Source organism: Mastomys coucha, unplaced genomic scaffold (genome assembly GCF_008632895.1).
Source record: "Mastomys coucha isolate ucsf_1 unplaced genomic scaffold, UCSF_Mcou_1 pScaffold14, whole genome shotgun sequence".
Classification (NCBI taxonomy): domain Eukaryota; kingdom Metazoa; phylum Chordata; class Mammalia; order Rodentia; family Muridae; genus Mastomys; species Mastomys coucha.
The window spans coordinates 134,385,179-134,408,620 of NW_022196896.1; the positions used below are offsets into that span (position 1 = coordinate 134,385,179).

The 23,442-nt window shown below is 39.4% G+C and overlaps 1 long non-coding RNA gene across 3 annotated transcripts in view; it reads right to left on the reverse strand.

The window, feature by feature from the left end:
- Nucleotides 1–11,661: 11,661 nt before the first annotated feature.
- Nucleotides 11,662–23,442, reverse strand: part of LOC116088879 — a 49,636-nt gene continuing 37,855 nt past the window's right edge. For all 3 annotated transcript variants that reach the window (XR_004118053.1, XR_004118054.1, XR_004118055.1), the window contains 4 exons: nucleotides 22,263–22,338; nucleotides 21,357–21,496; nucleotides 19,501–19,627; nucleotides 11,662–12,235 (listed from right to left, as the gene is read on the reverse strand). This is a non-coding gene — a long non-coding RNA (uncharacterized LOC116088879). The remainder of the gene's footprint in view (nucleotides 12,236–19,500; nucleotides 19,628–21,356; nucleotides 21,497–22,262; nucleotides 22,339–23,442) is intronic.

The following is a 23,442-nucleotide window of genomic DNA, read 5'->3' on the forward strand; positions in this document are numbered from 1 at the left end:
GTAGCTATGCAAGCTCACTGTTACTGTCTCTTAAGTCCTATTTATACTCTTTCCAAACATCACATGTCCTCCCATGGGTCCTGCCCACAACTCGAGTCTGCATCACATGACACAACCAGAAACTTCCACTTCAAGCATCAAAGTCCCAGTGAGCCCCTACAAATATCTAAAACAAAGACATTTGTGATTGAGAAGCAGCTCTTTATTGGCTCAAGTTCTGGGAAAGTTCTCAGCTGAAGGTCTTATTTGTCATGATATGAGTTACTAAGGAATAAAAGGGTTTATGTTCTAAACAGGGTCTCAGGATAGTCTTGAATATTCTATCCCTCTGTCCTATATCTACATACCAGGGTTTCCATGTGGAACATGCAAACCCAGACCATATATGGTGGTACATGCCTAGTCCTAAGATGAGAGAGAGAGAGGGAGAGGGAGAGGGAGAGGGAGAGGGAGAGGGAGAGGGAGAGGGAGAGGGAGAGGGAGAGGGAAAGGGAAATGGAGAGGGAGAGGGAGAGGGAGAGAGGGAGAAAGAACTGTAAGTACAAAGACTTCCTGGTCTATATAACAAATTTAGGATCTCCTTGGTCACATAACAAGATCTTGTCTTATAAAACAAAGTGGGATTAAAAATATATATAATTCCACCTGTAGGTAGCATATGCATGTATTCCCTTGAATGATATAAACACTCAGACTTGTGCAACTTCATGTTTCACTTTTGCTCCTCTGCTCCCTTGAATTCAACTTCAGGGAAGAAAAAGTGTTTGGATTCTGTGTATAGCTTTGGGTTAGCAGACCACTGCTATGAATAACAATAGTCTAGAACTCCCATAATTCCTCTAGAGCTGCTGTGTATAGATCAAACAAAGGTTTTGAAACTCTTACCTAATAACTGGTGAATGAGCAGGGCTGGCATTTACTCAGTCATTACAGTGCACAAATTAGACCATTAGCTTCTTGGTCTTTAATGTTGTGTTGCAGCCTCCTGAGAGAAACTTTTTTTCATGAACTTTTCTGCTATTGTTCAAAGTCATATTGATGACACTGAGGATTTGTTTTCTCCCACAACTTGTTTCTTTTATTATTCAGGATCCAAACTACTAAAACAAAAATCTATATCATTTACTAGAACCCTATACCTATTTTAGATGCTAAATCAAAATGTAAATTCTAGCTTCTACTCTCAAAAGAGAAGTACTTGAAAATTACCAGAAAGTGAATATCACAAATACAATGCTATTTTAATAGCTGTATAGTAATGATAAAATTTGCAATGAGCACTCCATGGAGACAAGCCTACAGAATATTCAGGGATGGTCTCCCAGAGTTTGGTCTGTCAGTGCCCCAGGTTGAGAAACAACCTGGGGGTAACTGTGGGACAAGAAGGCCAGTCACTCCCTAGCTGAAAGTGCATGTATCTAGATGCTTAAATCAGGAAGTGAAGCCTAAAGTGTGAAGTAACCCTGCCCTTGGTTTGGAGCAGATATCAACTGAAAATATTCCAGAATTTTATAGCCCTGTTCTTGAGGACAGGAAGCGGATCGCTTCCTGAGTCACCTGAGATTGGGGACAGGAAGTGGACCACTTCTTGAGTCACCCAAGTGTTGATCACTGTTGTAGAACTGAAACTCTGAAGTGTCAGTGATCCACCCACTGCTCACCCACAGCCGTGCCCACAGCAGGGTGATTATCTAGGAGATCTTCAAATTATGAAGATAAATTGTCTGCTTACACAAATCTTAGTGCCATGGCTGCTCCCCCATGCTCCCTACTACTCGGGATGTCCCCTTACGTAGAATAGCAGCCACCCTAGAGGGAACAACCTGGAGAGTGTTACAAGGATGGGATCCTGCTCAGCCCACAGAATTAGAAAGCCAAAGTCCCTCACAGGCCAAGAAGAAAAACTACTAAAGCAAAGGTAAAGCTGGCAGACATTTTCCCAACACATACATGGCATAGGAAACCATAATATAAACATACAACACCATAATGAGGCATAGGAAAGACAGGCGCTCACATGCTCAACTGAGCTCTCATGATTACAAACACGTCTCCAGCTTTCAAGGGCCCACAAAGAAGCTGTGCAAACACCTCACCTTTTTTCTTTTTGCTTCTTTTTTGTCCCTCCATATTACACCTCAGCAGAATTGTTTCTTTATCATATTTAAAACATTTATACTCTCTTCTCCTTCATTCTTCTCTTTCTGATTGTGAATATTTTATATTAGTGAGTGTTCTTTTCCTAATTCTTTTTTATTATGACTTAATATTCTCCTTTTTTTGTCAATTTTATTTGCAAACATTTTTATTGTTGAAGATTAAAATATTTTCTAGCTTTTTGGTATTATCTATCCATGACATTCTTTTATACTATTTTATTTTTATTCATTTAACATTGCTTCTCTAATTCCTTCTTCCAGTCTCCCTTTTCTCCACTCATTTACAATTTTCATACATACCCTAAGTAATTTCATCACGCTCTACACTTTTTCCCCATGTTTTCCTGGTATATGGTTATTGGTGGCATATTACTAGAACTTACTTGATTTTAAAAGCCTTTCTATATCTTTTAGAGTTCATTGTTATCACTGTTGTAACAGTTATTTTACTTCACATTGTGTGGCTTTGCAAGTTGCAGTCTCGAGAGTAGGCTGCTTAATAAGTAGATCCACAATAAGCAAGCAGGCATGAAGATCTTACACGAGAGACATGATAAGGCAAGGAGGCCTGACTCCTCAGCTATTCCAGTTCAAAGATACTCAAGTAAGTAAAACACCAGGTGGAGTTTATCTGAGTCTTGGAGTAAAAATCAAGCAATGTAGAGGAAATGAAAATAAAAACAGAGAAGAAAGTCAGCAAGGCAGATGAATAACTCACTACTATAGAAGAAATGGTTTGCAAGAAAATTGATATTTTGAAAAGCATTCCAAAGTTTGGAATGAAAATCTAAGTGAGAAAGCATCACCAATAGCCACGAAGAAAGGCTACCAGGGATGGAGCACACAGTTGAGAAAAAACTATCTTCAAATATAAATAAGGGGAAAAGTGAGCAGGACCACAATGTCCAAGAACCACGAGAAATAATAGAGAGACAAAACATATCTTTCCATGGGATGGAAGGAGCTGGGAAAGAAACAAAAGATATAGAGAATCTTTAAGTTCTATGAAATGGTAGCAGAAAAATTCCCAACCCTACGGAAAAATAGATGCCCAAATTCAAGACATTATGTAAAGATAAACACAACTGATAAATATTTTCTTCCTGAAAAATAATCTCTCCACACTTCAGGACCAGGTATCAAAGGCCAAAATAAGGAGAAAGAAATGAAAGACAAAAGCAACAAGGGCTACAGCTCCATCAACGACACACTGTATCACAGTGTCCTGTGAGACCACACACTGCAAGGCCCCACTGTGGCCTCACTGCAGGCACTGCAAGTTCCACTGCAAGTACTATGAGCACCACTGCAATTACCATGAGCACTACTGCAAGTATTGTGGATACCACTGCAAGTACTGCAAGCCCCACCGAAAGCACTGAGTCCCACTGCAAGTAGCAATAACACTGCTGCAAGTATTGTGAGCCCCACTGCAAGCACTGTGAGCCCCACTGCAAGCACTGTGAGCCCCACTGCAGCCACTGTGAGCCCCACTGCAGCCACTGTGAGCCCCACTGCAGTCACTGTGAGCCCCACTGCAAGCCCCACTGCGAGCCCCCTGCAGGTACTGAAAGCCCTGAAGCTGTTGTCCCCTTTGGAAACAACACATCATCATTTTTCAGGCCCAAGGTCACAGACTAGCCTGAGAATAAAGCATGATCTTTTTTCTGCCCACTACAGTAGGCTATGCTAAAGCACTTGTTTTCATTTGTGCCTTTGGGAGACCTTGTTTATTTGTTTAGACAGAATCTCATGTAGCCAAAGCTAGTCTAGAACTCATTATATAGCTGAGGCTAGCACTGAATTCTTGATCTTCCTGCCTCAACTACCCCAGTGCTGAGATTGCATCTATTCAAGCCCACACTCAGCTTTTATTGCTATTATTTTTATTAATAAACATTAAAGTAAATATTTCATAAAGATGTTTTTAAAATAACTATTTAAATGATGTCACAATACCTGTAGAAACCAATCTGTCATCATAGAACATTTTACCTCTTGGGTAGTGAGCAGAGATTTCTGGAAAGGCTTTGGATATGTGGATGCTCCTTGATTTGAAAAAGGCTCGCATTCACAGTGAATTGAATGTCTCTATAGGAATTTAAAGCTCCTCACTTACTTACTGATCATCACAGATTGGCAGTGCAAAACTGGTGGTAGCTGGATGGGAGCTGTGGTACAAAATCACTGCCCATCATTTTTCTCTTCAGGGAAAAGGTTTTAAAAAATTAACAAATGAGGTATTGCTTCTCCTGAATGTTTATCACTTTCACACCATTGTGAATTAGGAATTTGCAAGTTAACCTCCTTAAGGAGCATCTGTGATGTGTCACATTACCATGAGAAAAGCCAGCCTTGCTTCGGGCTTCTTGATATCCTCACCATTTCTTCAAATCCACCTCAGCCACTAATGCTAATTTTCCCCAATGTACATATGAGTGTCCTCTATTACCTAAATATCCACACTTGCTTATGTGTAATGACTCCCGGGGAACTTTCTACATTCTGTCTTAGATCTTAGCAAATTCTATTACTTTCATGATGGCATACTTCTTGGGTCATAAGAATATTTTGTTTTATTAAGTTATGTCTAATTCTTTTTAATTTCCTCCAATCATCTTGATCTATAGCATCATTAACTCAGAAAACATATTGTTAAGTAAATGAGAAGAGGTGAATAGATAAAGAATTCTGAGAACTATTCCCAGAAGGACAGATATTTGCATTAATTGGGTTAAAATGAGAAATCACTTTAATTTTATCACATTAAATGTATGTATCAAGACCACAGTATGTATGTATATATGTATACACACATATATGTATGTATATATATACATACATGTGTGTGTGTGTGTGTGTGTGTGTGTAAGAAAGAAAAAAAGGAAGAGCACTAGGAACATTGTTACTTCAGTGTAAATAAATCTGTAGCTTTACTCTAGCACACACAAACCTACTAAGAGCATATATAAAGTAATAGCAATTTGCTGGCCAAGCAGAGGAATGCAGCCTCACCCAGAAAGCATGTTTCCACCACTGCTATTAACAGGAGAACTCCTTCACATTCTGCACAAATTCTCAGGCTCTTAGCTATTTTGGAAACACTATGTATGAATAAATAACTCTGTATTGATTGAGAAGCTAAACTACCAAGAGATGAAAAATTTTTGACCCTAATAACACAGTGATTTTTCAGGTACAAAAATTGATTTCAGGGTTTTCATCTTTCAAGGCGATTCAAAGAGTACTGTGGATAACGCAAAAACAGATATTGCTTTCTAGTTGCTATTAATATCATTCATCAGCCCATAAACCTAAAACAGCCAAAATGGGATGTTTTATATTTATGTTCACACCATAAATATAAAGCACAGCAAGTTGTCTCCTGAGAAATCTTTTAAATCAAAGAATTTAATTATTACCAACCTAGAGATTTATCAGCCTCACAGCTGACTCTCTTCAGGTACTCTGGATTTGTCTGGAAGATGGATTTCTGGGAGCTTGGTCTAAGTAGGAACAAATCATGAGAAGGTAATTAAATGGAATTTTTAAAAAGCTATTGTATTAAAAGATAATTGGATTCACTTTATGTTCAAAACTGTGGATTTCTGTAACATAAAAATAACATGATATGATATGAAGATACTATCAAATATGTTCTACAATCAATTGTAAGTGACTTGAGGTATTTTTTGTTGTTGTTGTTTTTGATTTTTGTCTGTCTAATTAAATGAAGTCCTTCCCAGTAGAAAACATCATTTGAATCTGAAATCTTTCAACAAAGAAACTTATTTTTCAAGATAGAATTTCTCCACATAGTTCTAGTAGTCCTGGAACCAACTTTGTAGAAAAGGCGGGCCTCAAACTCAGATATCCACCTGCTTCTGTTTCCTGAGCACTGGGATGAAACATCTTCAACAAAGAAATTTTAATGAGAAGATTGGCTTTAGAGATGTAAACAAGATAAAAGAAAGATTAAAGAAACAATAATCGTCTCAAGGCAAGGGAGCTGGCTAAATATAAGGTATCATTGTTGTGGGAGTTATATAAAAAAAAATGAATCCACCCTGCAAACTCCATTTCCCACAGGGCCACATTCTTGAACCGGTGCAGTCCAGAAATCACCATGTCCCGGCGGGCTCTTGTGATTTTCTCCTAGCTATTTACAACATCACACTCACATGCAACTCTTTACACAGCCCGCAATCATTCATCTAGATAGCGCCTAAGACTCAGTAAGTAAAACATGACTCTTTTTTTTTTTTTTTTTTTTTTTTACATGAACATCACTGGCTCCATGTTGGGGCTGGACTGGGGTTTAGTCTACACCAAATAACTGCCAGGGAGTAAGGGGTGGAGAAGTGGGATCAGGTTCTGTATTGTCGGGAGTTCAGGACTATCCTTAGTCTGCAACAACTAGTTGCCAAGCACTCATGATATTCCTCAAGCTTGACAATCAAGGATGATGGATAGGACAGCAGCCTCTCTCGAGGACAAAACAACCTCCAGATAAAGTGGAGGGTGGAACTTCCAGAGGGGGCTGTGAAACTTGGGGCAGGGTGAAGACCAAGACCCTCCAGGAGGCAGGACAGGTGTCCCAGAAAGCTCAAGCTGGATGACACTTCTCGGTCGCACTTGCCACCAGATTTGGTTGAAGGTGGCTTCCAAGGCTGCATGGTTGTCACATGTCTGTTTTCTGAAGTCAAAGTCTAATCTCTCCTAGGACAGGAGGGCAGAGGGAAAGCCACCTCCACTGACCACACTAATCTCCCTGTGGGTTGCTCTCCCTTCCCCCAATTCCACATGAAACTTAAATCAAATTCATAAAATTAAAAGTTGTAAAAAGGCAAAGTAGGCGGGCTCAGCTAAATGGAAAGGAGAAAACAATGTGGAAAAGATGTTTAAAACAAACAAAAACAATTAGCTAGGCATGGTGGTACACTCAGAGTGGGAAGGGTCTCTGTGAGTTCAAAGCCAGCCTGGTCTACATTGTCAGCCAGCCAGGACTGCACTGTGAGACCGTAACAGTAAAGAAAAAATGCTGCTATCAGTGACTTCCAGGCCTGGGATTTCGACTTTTGGCTATAACAAGAACAACAAGAAGCTATATGTGGCTCAGCAAATGGCACCCCCGAGTCCAAGGGACAGCACTCCCAACAGCAGCAGCGGTGGGAGTGGCGGGAGCGACCAGCTGAGCAAAACGAACTTGTATATCTGAGGCCTGCAGCCTGGTACCACTGACCAGGACCTTGTCAAGCTCTGTCAGCCGTATGGCAAGATTGTCTCCACTAAGGCCATACTGGACAAGACCACAAACAAGTGCAAAGGCTATGGCTTTGTGGACTTCAACAGTCCGTCGTCAGCACAGAGAGCTGTATCTGCACTGAAAGCCAGTGGTGTGCAGGCACAAATGGCAAAGCAACAGGAGCAAGACCCTACAAATTTATACATCTCAAACCTCCCTCTATCAAAACATGACTCTTAAGGCCTTAATATCCAATCAAGTTTATATAATAAGATCACAATTTACAAGATGCCAATACAATAATTTCTGAACCAAATAATAAAGACAATACTATAACCCAATTAATGTCTTTTGTAAAAACATTTGCTTGGTTGTATAACCACTCGATATCTGACTCTTCATCATCCTCTGACTCCGCGATGAAGATCTCTGCTGCTGATCTTTTTCCTTCTCCAACTTTAGCTCCACCTCTTATTCCTGTCCAATCACAGGCCTGTCACTGCCCTAATGTTGGACAGAGAAAATGCTGCAGCGGATCATGAGTTTGAATATGAGCTACAGAGATGGAGGGGCTGGGGGAGGACAGAGAGACTCAGAGAGCAACAGAGAGGCAGAAATGGCTGGGGGTGGGGGGAGCAGAGAGACTCAGAGAGCAACAGAGAGAGAGACTTGCCTTTCCCCTACAACTGAAAGTAGATGTGAGTCTTCTTAGGGGAGCTGAATGAGTGCAGAGAAAGTTGTACCATCAGAAAACTGGAGAGAAATTAATCCATTTTCTAGCTGTAAGATACGTGTCTAATGTTGCAGCTCTTCATTAGCTCATGTCAAAACATGCTGACAAAGAGACTCTAAAAATCACATCTAAAGAACTGACCTCTGGACATAGAAAAGAGTGTTCAATGTGGACAACCCAGGAAAGGTCCTCTAATTCATTTATCTCACAGATGCTGCATTTCTTTCTTTCTTTCTCTTTCTTTCTTTCCTTCCTTCCTTCTTTCTTTCTTTCTTTCTTTCTTTCTTCCTTTCTTCCTTTTATTTTCATATAAGTTCAGGAGACTACATGGTCTCCTAATTTTGCACCTCTTAATTTGAAGGATTACATTGATTTGACATGATTAAAAAAAAGAGACTAAACTTTTATGCTCCTTTTTTTGGCAGAGGAGATTTAGAGATATCCTAATATTGGTTGTCTTCCATTTTATCAGTGACTGCTCTTATGCAGACCCAGAGTAAAAAAAGAGAAAATGGGGCAAAAAAAATGTAGCAGTTTGAGGAGAAAATGAACACCAAGAAATTTGTTATTGGGAACCTTGCTTTGTACTGAAAAAGATAAGACAAGGTCTGATGTGAAATGGAAAAAAGAGAGTAGTGGCCTCAGAGTAAGACCTACCTAGCTAATCATGCAGTCTGTGTAAAGGGCTAAGGGAAGATCTGTTCTTAAAGAGCAACAACAAATCAGAGCTATGCAAATGTAATGCAAGGAGAGGACCAGGTTCCATCTCAACCAGGCAATATGGCTTTGGCCACATGGTTTTTGCTTTAGAGACATGAATGATATAGGAGTAAATGGGTTATGGAAGCTTTCTTGATTTTTTTTTAATTAGATATTTTCTTTATTTACATGTCATATGACATCTCCTTTCCTAGTTTCCCCTCTGAAAAACAGAAAAATAAAATAAAATAAAATAAAGAACAAAACCAAAAACAAAACAGTGGAAAAAAGACAGCATTTTCAACAAATGGCGCTGGCTCAACTGTTGGTTAGCATGTAGAAGAATGCAAATCGATCCATTCCTATCTCCTTGTACAAAGCTCAAGCCCAAGTGGATCAAGGACCTCCACAAAAAACCACATACAGTGAAACTAATAGAAAAGAAAGTGGGGAAGAGCCTTGAGCACATGGGCACAGGGCAAAATTTCCTGAGGAGAATGCCAATAGTTTATGCTCTAAGATCAAGAATTGACAAATGAGACCACATAAAGTTGCAAAGCTTCTGTAAGGCAAGAGACACTGTCAATAGGACAAAATGGCAACCAACAAATTGGGAAAAGATCTTTATCAATCCTATATCTGATAGAGGGCTAATATTCAATATATACAAAGAAGTCAAGAAGTTAGACTCCAGAGAACCAAATAATCCTATTAAAAATGGGGTACAGAGCTAAACAAAGAATTCTCAACTGATGAATACCAAATGGCTGAGAAGCACCTAAAGAAATGGTCAACATCCTTTGTCATCAGGGAAATGCAAATCAAAAAAAACCCTGAGATTCCACCTCACACCAGTCAGAATGGCTAGGATAAAAAACTCAGGTGACAGCAGATGCTGGAAAGGTTGTGGAGAAAAAGGAACACTCCTTCATTGCTGGTGGACTTGCAAGCTGGTACAACCACTCTAGAATTCAGTTTGGTGGTTCCTCCGGAAATTAGACATAGTACTACCAGAGGACCCAGCTATACCACTCCTGGGCATATACCCAGAAGATGCTCCAACATGTAATAAGGACATATGTTCCACTATGTTCATAGTAGCCTTATTTATAATAGCCAGAAACTGGAAACAACCCAGATGTCCCTCAACAGAGGAATGGATACAGAAAATGTGGTACATCTACACAATGGAGTGCTACTCAGCTATTAAAACCAATGAATTTATGAAATTCTTAGGGAAATGGATCTGGAGAATATCATCCTGAGTGAGGTAACCCAATCACAAAAGAACACACATGGTATGCACTCTCTGATAACTGGATATTAGCCCAGAAGATCCGAATACACAAAGTACAATCCACAAACCACAAGCTTTCTTGATACCAGGATCATGACAGAGGAGTCCCAGTGAGGCCATTTCATCAAACTGAGGAAGTGAAGCCTGGATCATGTTGGCGATCCTATGATGCTGGAGATGTTATAACCATAGGAAATATGCCAAAGAGATACAGACAAGAAGTGGAACCAGTCTGAGAGAGAGAGAGAGAGAGAGAGAGAGAGAGAGAGAGAGAGAGAGAGAGAGAGACAGAGACAGAGACAGAGAGACAGAGAGAGACAGAGAGAGAGACAGAGAGAGAGAGAGACAGAGAGAGAGACAGAGAGACAGAGAGAGACAGAGAGAGAGACAGAGAGAGAGACAGAGACAGACAGAGACAGACAGAGACAGACAGAGAAACAGACAGAGACAGAGAGACAGAGAGATATGGCCAACAAATCTGGGAGGGAAGAGGCATCCAAACACCTTGACATTGGACACAGAGCCACAGAACTGGAGCTTCTCTTCCTGGGGTTCACTTCTGCTTTGGTTCAGCATTTCCTTGCCATGTCCAAAGAAATGTACATTTTCTTCCATTATGTACTGGAAATATGTAATTGACATTGGAGTTTGATTTTACAGAGTTACAATTAAGAGATTGCCTTGAATATCTTAAGTTTTGGTTCTTGACCTCTTGAACAGCGTTGAGACTGAAAGACAGTGGGGAGTTTTAAAGTTGGATTAAAAGCATTTTGCACTGTAATATGACCTCAGAAGTGTGGGGGCCAAGGGTTGGAATGTGGCGATTTGAGAAGCCCTCATGATTTCATATATTTGGTTCTCAGTTGATGAAAGTGTTTGGGGAAGATTTAGGACATCTGACTTTGTTGGAGGCAGTGTTTCACTATGGGTGGGCTTTGGGTGTTTTGAAAAGCCATGCTGGCACTCTTTGCTGCTCTCAATCCTTAGGAATTATGATGTGAGCTCTCAGTTACTGTTCCAGTTTCATGTCTGCCTGCCTGCTGCCATCTTCTCTACAATTGTCATGATCTCACCCTCTGAAACTGTGAGCCTCAATAAACTCTTTCTTCTATAACAGCCTTGATCATGATATCTCTTTACAGAAATGGAAAAGTAACTAAAACAGCTAAGATGTGTCTTCCCTCCCAGATTTGTTGGCCACACACACTTCTCTCTTTTGGGCAAGTTATACTTCTTGTCTGTAGCTCTCTTTGGCATATATCCTGTGTTTACAGTATCTCCAACATCTTAGGATCAACATGGTCTAGGCTTCACTTCCACAGTTTGATGAAATGCCCTCACAGAGTCTCCTCTGCCACAATCCTGGTATCAGTGTCTTTTCTCCAGATAACACAGATCTAAACATTAAGGTAATGGAGTATGAAAAAATAAACATTCTTCGGTGTTATGCTGAACTAACAAAGTCTACCGTGTATCTGAGTGAGCTTCTTGTGGAAGCAAATGAGAACCAGTGATATAAAAACAAGAATCCAAGTGAGAAGCGGTATCATTTATTCAGAACCTGCTACACAAAGGAAGTTGGCCATTTACATTCCCTTTTAGGAGAAACTAGCAGAGAATCTGATTTCCCTGATCTGGAGGCAACTGGAAGAGGCAGAGGACTCTATCATAGAATGCAAGCACCTTGAGGCAAAATGCATGACAAAATGCCATTTGGGATTGACACTGTTTTGAAGCAAGCATTAAACATCTGTTGATCTGGCATAAAGGCTCCAGCTTTTGGGTTATATGCTGTTTGAATTGGAACACTCTGGGAATGAGAAGGCATTGGCAACACAGCTTATTGTCTTTGTTTGTTAAGGTGTTATCTCACGAGTACCGGCTGATTTCAACCTCATTATGTAACCAAGGATGGCTTTGAACTCTGGGACTTCTTATCTCTTCTTCCATGTACAATAATTACAGGCATGTGCTGTCATGCCTGGAAACGCTTGTTCTTGAAAGGTTGAGCCCTTCATTTGCTTCTGGCTTCAAAGAATGGTGAGGAGACTTGGGTTATAGCTGAACTTGAATATTTTCCGCTTCAGTTAGCTCTTCTATACCTGTGAAAATTTCAGTGCACAGAATGTTGAGTGTGGTATCAAGTTCTACAGTGAAAGCCTGCTTCAAATATGAACAAGAAGGAAGGCCAGCTAGAGTATTCATTCAACTATTGATGGACACTTTGACTCTGTAAATCCATTATTATGAATACTATCACATTAAATATGTAAGATATGTACGTGCAAATCTCCCTATGTATACTGATTTGGAGTTCCTAGAGTATGTACTTTTGAGTATATAACTGGCTGATATGGTGGTTCTATGTTTAGCAATGTTGATTTCTATAGTGTACAAATTGCACAGCTGGTAAATATTTTTTCCAACATTGTCACCAACAATCTACAAGGTTGCTGCAAACCCATACACATTTTGACAACATCTTCTCATAGTTTTAAATTAATATAATGGATGAAATACAAGTAAATATTTATTCTAAAAATAGTCTCAAAAAATTTTATAGAGAAAAATCCAGTTTTACATGTAGGTATTTATGTGCATACTTGTTGGTATGTGTGCATGTGTGTGCATGGGAGTGTGTGGAGGCCAGTAGTTAGTGTTGGGCATCTTTCTCTAATGTTTGTACTTTATTTTTTTTGACACAGGGTCGCTTGTTTCATAGACTAGGCTCAAGAGTTTCAGGTATCCCCTGTCCCTGCCTCACCAACTCGGGCATTATAGTGACACCTTTCTCTGCCTGGCTTCTTCTCTTTATAAACATGGAAGGCAAGGGTCAGAGGGAGGAGTTTGCACTTAGGGCTTTCCCTATTGTATTCTAGCCCTGTCCCCAGACAGAGCCATTCTTAACACTCCTACAATACTCTAGGACATCGCCCTTTCAATACTAATGCCACTTATCCTGGTGGCTGCTTTAGAGAAAATAAATGTCCTTACCAGGTGTGAGTGAAACATTTTTAGATTTTTGCTGAAAGGTGTACTTTGTAACTCAGCAGCAGAGAAATGTAGAAGATTAAAACCGTAAGAAACTCTGGGAATAATCATTCCTTCTCTGTAGCTGTATTATAAGCACCCTCAGCATTGGGGCTGAAAATGTGTGGCCTCTGATCTGAGGGCTGAGTCTGACTACAGATCACACTGCATCCAGGGATATGCTGAGTAACCTCTGGGGCCTCTTTCAGCAGGCTGTGCCTGCTTCCTCCACAGTTTGCCTTTTACACACTTTCTCTAACACCCTTGTTTTCACATAAATTTTTCCAGGGCAATGCAAGTCAAGATTTCCCCACCTTGAGCTTGGCCTAGAAAGATAGTTCACCTTATCTGGCCCCTAGTATGTTGCGGTTGACTGGTCTCAGAGTCCGTGCCTTTGACTCATTCAGAATTCAGTTTGTCTTAGAAACCAAGAGTTATGTTATGTAAAATGAATTACAAGCAATAGCCAAACAGAAGGCAGCATTACTTTTGAACCAGTTGGATTCTATATTGAACTTGGGAAGGTATTTCTTTTTAACAAAATATAAGCAGGAAGCCCAGTTTCATTTTTGTACGTTTTCACCTTCAAAAATGTCCAAACCACCTGAGATCGGAATCCCAGCCACTTCAAAGTGGCAGACACTTGCTATTGATATCTGTTGGCTCCAGAATCTCTGTATTCTTCAAAGATAAAAAGCCTTTATATGATTCAGTTGGATATGTTAAATAAAAGTTTCTACCCATGCAGTCAATTCCATATACAATGGCCAAGAACTAGGAGCAATATAATAAAAATCTTCAAATATTCCCCTTGAATTTATGTCATGATACCTAGTTTGGGTCTCAAAATACTATAGCAAATAAAATGGTGAAAGGAGATGAAGTGAATGTGGTGGTTTGAATGGGTATGGTTCTGATAGACTCATGTGTTTGACTGCTTAGCCCATAGAAGTGGCATTATTAGGAGGTGTAGCCTTGTTGGAGGAAGTGTGTCATTGTGGGGTCAGGCTTTGAAGTTTCTTATGTTCAAGCTCTGCCTAGTGTGACACATTCTCCTCATGACTGCCTTCAGGCCCAGATGTAGAATTCTCAGGTCCTTCTCCAGCATTTCTGCCTGGACACTGCCATGTTTCCTGCTATGATGATAATGGACTAAGCCTCAGTACTGTAAGCCCCAGCTAAATATTTTTCTTCATAAGAGTTGCCATGTTTATGGTGTCTCCTCACAGCAATGGAAACCCTCACTAAGACAAAGAATATACAATCCCTGTGGTTAATTCATTGAGGAAGGGCTTTAATTTTTAAGTCTGCTCCCAATGCTGCTATGGATGTACAATAGTAGATAAATGTTAGTCTGTGGCTCAGCCTCTATATAACACTGTTAGAGAATGTTTTTCCTCTTGAACCTGGCTGCTGGATTCTATTTGTGGTCTTCTAACAATTTCTTTGTCCTGTAATTTTTATGTAGTAGACTTTGGATTCAAGGTAGCACTCTTCAGCAAATACACGTGAGCCCCAAAGAAGAGCTAGCTCTATGTTCTAATTTAACTTAATAGTCCAAATATAATCATTTTGATGTAGAATCAATGTGATCATAATTAATGAGAAAGATTAGCTTCTTATTTACTTCTAGGCTTCAGAAATCCATCATGTATTGTGTGTGTATGCAGTGCATCTCTCACTTTGTTCTAGTCACACTTGGTCAGCAAGCATGTGCCCCGGCAGCTACAACAACCTGGGTCTCCATTACTTCAGAATGCAAAACCAATTCTTTAACTGGCTTAAATGGATTTCTCACCCTACCTTACATGAAATAATTCATTATGTCAGTCTGTTTTGTTATTTAATTTAGTAGAGATAGAATTTTCTTATCACAGAATCAATTGCTCTTGATTATCCCCTTTTAAGGAACATAGAACCCATGAGGCCAACTAGAAAATATGGTTAAACAAACATTTTAATTGATTTTTAAAGTTGCAGAAACCAAAGGCCGACCTGATGCCATAAATTTCTTTATAGACAGTTGTAAGTTCCAGCACAGCCCTGAGCCTTTACCAGGGTGAGCTTTTAAGCACAAAAATCACATCCAGGGTTGACATGCTTCAGTTACAAAGAACAGTCAGCCAGAAGCAGAACTGCAGAAGCTGAAAAGTGAGGTTAGTACATTTAGAGATTTTCCCACAAAAATGGACTTTGATGGATTAGCTCTTTGATTTCGTTTTGGCAGATGATACTGTCTACATGGTGAGCTTTATGGACTGAATGTTATTTCTATCAAGAAGTCTGTTGTGCTGAGTTCTGGGGTCTACCAAGGCCTGGAATTACTAAGTCCTGTTACACTTACTGTCTTCAGAATAAACAGTAGATTGTTTTCTTTAATGTGTGCAGTAGTGTTTGGGTAGCAAACTTGTTAATAAGCTGTGCACTAGGCATATAGCACGGCCTTGGATTGGTGATAACTTAGATTTTTATATGGCATTGATTCCCACTGAATTCAACAGGGTAACAATTGGACTTGCACACTTTTCATTGTTCAAGCCCATTCTGATGAATCAGCTTAACAGGCTTTCAGTGGAGTATGCATACCCTTGAGTAGGAGGATAACAGGACCACTGAGGGACACCTCTGACTAGCCTCCTTTGAGTGGTACAAGGATTAGGGAAGAGAGAAAAGAAGGTCTCTGGAGAGAAAGGGGGCTTATCTTAGGTGTCCCTAAAGAAAGTTCTATCATTTCCTATTTTTTTTTCATGTAAGCATTGCATGCATATGTGGACCCACCCTTCCAAAGGGTTCTGGAAGCAAGGCTTATAATTCTTTGGAACTGGTTAAACTCAGAACATTGAGAAATACTCAAGATTTTATTGGGGGACTGAGATACAAAGGGCGAATGGCTGCACTCTTTCTTTGTTGAATTTTCTACCTAGCAATGGGAATTTAAATGGTCTTGTCAAGATCTTCCAAATTCATTGATGTGATTGTATGCCTTATCATAAAATAATATTTTGCTTGCTTTCTGGTGTTTAGAGAGCAGATTTCATCCCAAGGCCTTCATTAATGAGGGTGTGATTCAACTGTAAAACCTCATAGCACCCTCACTAGAGACTGCTTCCCACTTGTCTCACATAGAACCTCTTCAAATCTGCCCTGCTGGAAAAGCAGTGATACCCCAAGATATACCCTCATTTTTATTGTATGTTGTAAATGGGCTTTTCCTGGAGCTGGCACTGTTCTGAGTACCTATGATATATGAGCTCTGGGTTGGAGTACCAGTTCATTTGTTTGTTTTATGGGAAACCGAGGTGGTATAGTTGTGGTTGTAATGTGGGCACGTCATTTAGCTTTTCTTTGTTTGTTTGAGTACCATGTCCCTCACAGGAGCATGGAATTACAGTGGAGAGAGCAGAGCTTTCATTCAATGGCTTGGACCAGTTTTCTAACTCAGCTTGTAAGCTTGGAGACATTGACATTCAGAAATCTCCATGGGTGATATCCTTATTCTGTGTCCTCATCAGCTAAGGATGCATTTCATGTGATGGTCTAAACAAAAGCTAATAAACGATGTGACCCAGTGTTCTCTTGTGGCACCTGCTCAACACTTTAGCAGTCTGGTTTCTCAGTGTCAAGATCCAGCTTGAGTACTATTGGAGAAGCCATTGAAGTGCACATATACATGCCTCTATCAGTTGACTCTATCCATCCAAGGCAGGTCTCCTGGGTTACCTGACAACCCTTCTATTATCTAGATAAGTTTATCGTCCTTTTCCAGCATGTGATGTTTTATAATTGATTTAATCCAATTCTTTATGCTATGAACTCTTGATCCTAGGTACAGATTAAAAACAAAACAAAACAAAACAACAACAACAAAAACACCCAAAGATGTAGTGGGAACATAGTGGGAATTCTCTCAATTTCTTCCACTTTATACTCATTTATCCTCCTCTTCTTTTTTTTTTCTTACTTGTTTGATGGGGCATTCCTACTCAGGGATAGTTTTTCTGGCTCTCATCCTCTCTCATGCCTGTAGAACCCAATCTATCATTTATATTTTTCATTCTCTGGCCACCTTTCTCTTCAACAGGTGGCACCTATGTCCAGCATCTCCACCTTAATACAAGATACTCTCCTTAGGTTTCATTTCCTCTCTAGATCATAGGCTGTTTTCACCTTTCCTTCCCCACCAAGCATCTCAAAGGAGCTCATTTCCTGATCTATTTTCTTTACCCTTGAACTGAAATTTGACTTCTATTCTACATCTTCATGGAATGTCATATCTCCCCCAATCTTCTATGAACTTGTTATAAAACCCAGTAGTTACTTCCAGGAGTTCACCTTGGTTAACCTTTCTGTGCCTAAAAACATTTCCATCTGTTTAAAGTGGTCTTTCACTTTGAAATTTGTGAAATTTAATACCCTCTTGATTCTATACCACCTTTTTGCTTATGTATATTCAACATTCTTTCCTGTATTGCTTCCCTATATATTCCTAGTATATGACATTATAAATTCCTATTATATGGCACTTTTCATACAGTTTGATCTATGATTTTGTCTTTTCTTAGTTGTATGTAATTTTTTCAGTTGATCACATCAAGTTGCATAGTTTTACCTAGGAATATTGAAGCCTATACTTTGGTTTCTAGTCCAGCTCTTACATCATAACCAAAGCTGCTACAAAGTGATTGCTCACAAGACCACTTACATTTCTCCTGTGTGTCTCACAATCAGTGTGATTTATAGAATGCATCCTCTAGCACTGGTTTCTTCTCAGTTATCTTTGGGAATAAAGGGATCTAAATCTCACTCTCTTAACAAAAGCACAGAACTAGATGTTGACTTAGGGTGGATTTAAGTTCTTTGTTTTTTCAGGAGTGTGTACTGCCACCACAATGAATTAACTCCAACTCCTATTTCTTTTACTTCATCATCTCTCATAGGCCTGCCAATTCATGGCAGGCCACCGAAGTATTGCTGAACTTGGGCTAGGCTAATCCTGTGACCCATTTCATTTTAGCTCTCAGATGAAGCACTCTACAGCAAAACACAAGACTGAACATTGTATTGCATGAGTAAAACTCAACATTCCACATTGCTTTATTGGGAGATTCTAGGCATACTATAATCTGCTCTCTGCTTCGTTTTATGGATGTAAATGTTTTCGTTCTTCCACACTGAGATTTGTAGTTTGGTGACTAAAGAGTTAACACCCTGGATGTATACTTCCTTCCTGACACATCCTTCTTTGTGAGTATTTTCTTTTTCCCAGAACATCTTTCTTTTTGCCTCCTCAAGTCATCTTGATGTTCTTTACTTCCCCCTACAAATGTATTTAGGAAATCTTTGTTGACACCCTGAGGTACTATCTGTTGGCTCATACAAATTACTGAGTTATTGATAGCATGACTATTATTACCATTACTGTTTAATAATTGGTAATCCTTGTTAGTATTGCTAGACTTGGATCCTGAGTTAATGCATTATAATTCCAACATTATTATTATAATGGGCTATATATCATTGCTATGCTTGCCCATCCACATCTCATCTAAAAAGTTCTTGTAATCAGTGTCTCATTACATTTAACTATGGAGGATGGTTTTTAGAGGTCAGATGGGGTGGGAGGTGGGAGCATCCACATGGAGACAGGGTAGTGAGGAGGGGGTGTGAGATGTGGAGCAGTTGGAGGGTGGATGGGGGGGGTGAGGAATGGAATATGGAGTGTAAAAATAAATTAATTTTTAAAAAGAATCTTATGGAGGACAAAATGCACAGATGCTCAAATACCTCACATAAAATAATATGATATTTGCACATTCCCTACACATAACCTTCTATATACCTTAAGTCATCTCTGGAAGGTGTAATGCACTTAATACAATAAAATCCTATGTAAATAATTGTTGTTATGATCTATTGATTAGTTAAAAAAGAGAAATAGGTCTGTATATGTACATAGACACATTGCCTTCTGTTCACAGGTGGTCGAGTCTGAAGTTGCAGACACTGAAGTGTATGGAATATCAGAAAAATATGTTTCAAGAGGTTGTCAGTCATTTAACTGACTACTAAGTATGTTGAGCATTCTTTTTTTGTTTGTTTGTTTTGGTTTTTGTTTTTTGTTTTTTCGAGTCATGGTTTCTCTGTGTAGCCCTGGCTGTCCTGGAACTCACTTTGTAGACCAAGCTGGCCTCTAACTCAGAAATCTGCCTGCCTCTGCCTCCCAAGTGCTGGGATTAAAGGTGTGCCCCACCACTGCTTGGCAAGCATTCATCTTAAAGACAAAGGCAATGCCTTTTTAATATTAAGGTCTTTAGAAGAAATTCAAATCGAGACTCACTGACATGCCAGGCAGACTGAAGGTGTGTGCTCACCCAGATGCACTTGCTGAGCAGTGGGAGCTTCTATAACAGCGTAGGGACCCTATGATGATACACATTCCTCTTCGATGACAGCAAATAGCAGTACTGAAAGAGAAAATGAAAGTTCATGCTAAGGCAAGCCTCAACCGTCAATTCCTCTGGCCCCTTCTAAGCCAAGTACTCATCAAACTGAAGAAACATTTCAACAATGTGTTGCTGATTAGTGTACATATATTAAGTGACTTTGTCAGGTATGTTTTCAATACTTTTTTTTAGGTCAAGAGGATGTGGATTTTAATTTTTACCTAAAATTGATACCCTTTCCAAGAGAGATGAAAGTTAAACTCTTTGTTCAATTAATATTACATACTACACTCTTGAAGTTGTCAGGCCTATAAATATGGAAATGAGAGGAGTCATTGTACATTGGTGGCACATAGACTCTTAGCCCCAGCTAATGAGCACAAATGGAAAAGCTAATTATCACTGCCAGTTGGAGCTGGATGAAGTGTTGACAGTGTGTAAGATACCTCACAGAACATAGTAAGAATACAATATTGAGCCTGAATGAAGACAGGAAATCCCTACAAGTAGGTTTCTATTCGATCACTTAAATGGGCCATTTCATTTCATAAACAGAGTTAATATTTATTTATTTTAATTGTGTGCTTATTTATGTATCAGTTAATAAACACAACCACTGTATAAAATCAGATTAGTCTTCAGTGTTAGCACCACATGTAAAACCATAGGCACTAATTACAGAAGAGATTTTAATCATTTACTTTACAAATGGAAATATGTGACCAATTTGATAGGCTATAGGAATACAATATTGAATTTGCTGAGGCAAGATTCACTGGTGCTTCTGAGGTCTATGGTTATGTCTAGTCTTCTGTTACTTTATAGAATTATAGTTACTATGGTTTTTCTCTGCCCCGACACTCTGACCAAGGATACACATGTGTGTTAAAGGAACCAAAGACATGGTCAGAGAAAGCTCAAGGTCAATAGGTGGCTGGAGGGCACGTGGTTATCAAGAAGCAGGTGGCTTGGGGTGATGTAAATGTACTCACCCCATAGGGAGAAGTCTAAGAAGTGGAAAACAGCTTGTGAAAGATGTCCTTAACAGTTACAAATTATGTTCAGAATTAGAGGGTTTTTGGGTAATGAAGGGACTTACTTAATAATTATGCTTGGGAAAAATAAACAAACAAATGGTAACTCTGGTCATATATAATGTTCCAGTGCCTGGGTGGTTTTAGGGCTGGCAGGGTATGAATAAATACACATTGGTCACTTCTGGTGGTGTTGTGATAGATTACCAGGATAAGAAAAGACATAGAGATAGCTTAGACAAGGAATAGCTTTAGCAAACTTTTTTTTTTTTTTTTTGGGAGGGAGAAAAGTCTTGCTAGCAATCAGTTATATTGAAGACTACAGAGAGATAATAAAGTCAGTCAGCTTTAGAAGGCTGAATCTAACATGACTACAGGACATAGACTAATGAAACCTCTTGTAGCTCAGCGGAGAAAGTGATCTATATGTACCTATAGGAAAAGCCAACATACAATGAACACAAGCCATGATTACATTGACTAAATCATTTGGCTTCAGTGGAAAATGCACATGCATGTATGTGTGTGTTTGTGTGTGTGTGCATATATGTGCACATGTGTGCATGCTTGTGTGTGCATGCATGCATGTGTGGGCACATATGTGCATGTGAGTGCATATAGGTGTGTGCATGCATGCGTGTGTGTGTTGTTCTTGCATGTTTGCACATAAGTAGAGCACAGAGGAGGAAGTTAGGTGTCCTTATATCATTTTCTACCTTATTACTCTGAGACAGGGTTGGTCTCCTGAGTTTGAAGATGAGGTAGCATCCAGCAAGCTCCAGTGATCCTCTTGTTTCTGTTTCTCATAGTACGAGTGTACGGATTCACAGAGCCACACTCTACCCTTTCCTGTATACTGGAAATAGAAAGCAGACCCTCAAGCATTGCACAGCTGTGGTCTTCCCTTGTATTAGTCAGGATTCTCTGGAGAAACGACAGATCCTATCTATCTATCTATCTATCTATCTATCTATCTATCTATCTATCTATACTGTGTATTCATATGCTGATATTTCTGTACACGGAGATCTGGCTGCAGTCTGCATTTTAGTATGACTTGGCATTTTGTAAAACATTGTTCCCTATCACCTTCTGATTGATTAAATAAAGAGCTGAATAGCTTATAGCTGGGTAGGAGAGCAAAAGGCAAGACTTCCGTGTCCTCAGAATTGGGGAGGGTTGCTGATGGGGACAAAGTCACTATCAAGACACAAATGAAGAAGAGGTGTCAGAGAAAGACTAAGATGGTGGATAATAGGCCATGTAGCTGGGAATTAGGCCAGGCCAGCAGTGTCAGGTTATAATAGATCATAATCTGCCCAGCCATAGTGCCAGAGGTTTATAATAAATACAAAGGTCTCCATTTCAGTGTTTCATAACAGGGATAGAAAAGACTGTATTTTTACATCTATATCATCTATCTATATACTCTATCATCTAATATAATCCATCTATCATCTATCTATATATCTATCTATCTATCTATCTATCTATCTATCTATCTATCTATCTATCTATCTACCTGTCTGTTTATCTATCACATATCTATCTATTGATCTATCTATCATCTATTATCAATTATTCATCTTTATATTTACATGGTATTCATTAGAGTGACTTACAGGTTGTGCTCCAAATAACCCAACAATGGTTGTTTAGACCATGAGGCTCTGTATCTCAGATGGGATTAGGTATACACTAGAATACAAAAGAAGTAGATTCTAATAACTGTGAGGGAATGAACTTGCCAGTAAGAGTGAGGGCAAGCAGGCAAAGATCAAGGGCTTCCTTCTTTCCTGTCCATTAGACAGACCAGAAGGTGTGGCCTAGATCTAGGGTGGGTCTTCCCATCTCAAACTATTTAATGGAGACAAATTCCTCACAGCTGTGCCCAGAAGCTTGAATACTTTAATTTTAACTTTTTAAAATTTTATTTAATTTTTAAATTTTTGATCAATTCTATATGTAGTCTATTTGACAACCAAGAATAGCCAACATATCCCCTATAATTCTCTACCCTGCCTCTGGATAATTTTTTATCAAGTCTTGCTGCTTCTTTGAATTCTTGGAGCACTCTCCCTTAGATTGTTGATATAATTTTAATATAAGTGTGTCTGTTATAGATACAATATTTTGCCATTAGGTTTTATATAGTAAGTTCTATTGTAGCTATCTGGTTGGAGAGTCCATGTTTTCAAAGCTCTACTTCAACATAATTGTATGGGTTGTCTCCAAACAATCACATATGAATGCAGGATTGTGTCATCTCTACAGATAGGTATTGAAATGTACTTGCTGTATGAAGTTAGAGGGGATGATGTATACTTTATTTCCCTTTCTGTCATTTCTCAGTTTTCCCAAGGCACACTTCAGAGTATTTTCACAAAACAATCTAATAAGAAACACTATTATAAGCTGAAATATGTAGATGGGCATCCATTTCCTCCCCCAGGCTAGTAAGCCACTAGTGTATTCTCAGGTTCCAACAGGTAGAAGGTTCCATAGGCAACACTTGTTGTGACATTGACTTCACTCAGCCATGTTGATTTGGGTTGAGACTATGAAACAGGATCTTTGTGACTCTAATGATATCAATTTTCTTTCATTGTTCCTTTAATTCCACTTTGGTTGAGTTTTCTGTGATGCTCAAGACTTTTTGTTGGCAGAATCCACCAGACTCTGATGCCAGTCGACTTCACACCCTCACTTAGGAGAGTGAGAACTTAGAGAATGCTTCTGAGAGAGAGGAGAGAGAGAGAGAGAGAGAGAGAGAGAGAGAGAGAGAGAGAGAGAGAGAGAGAG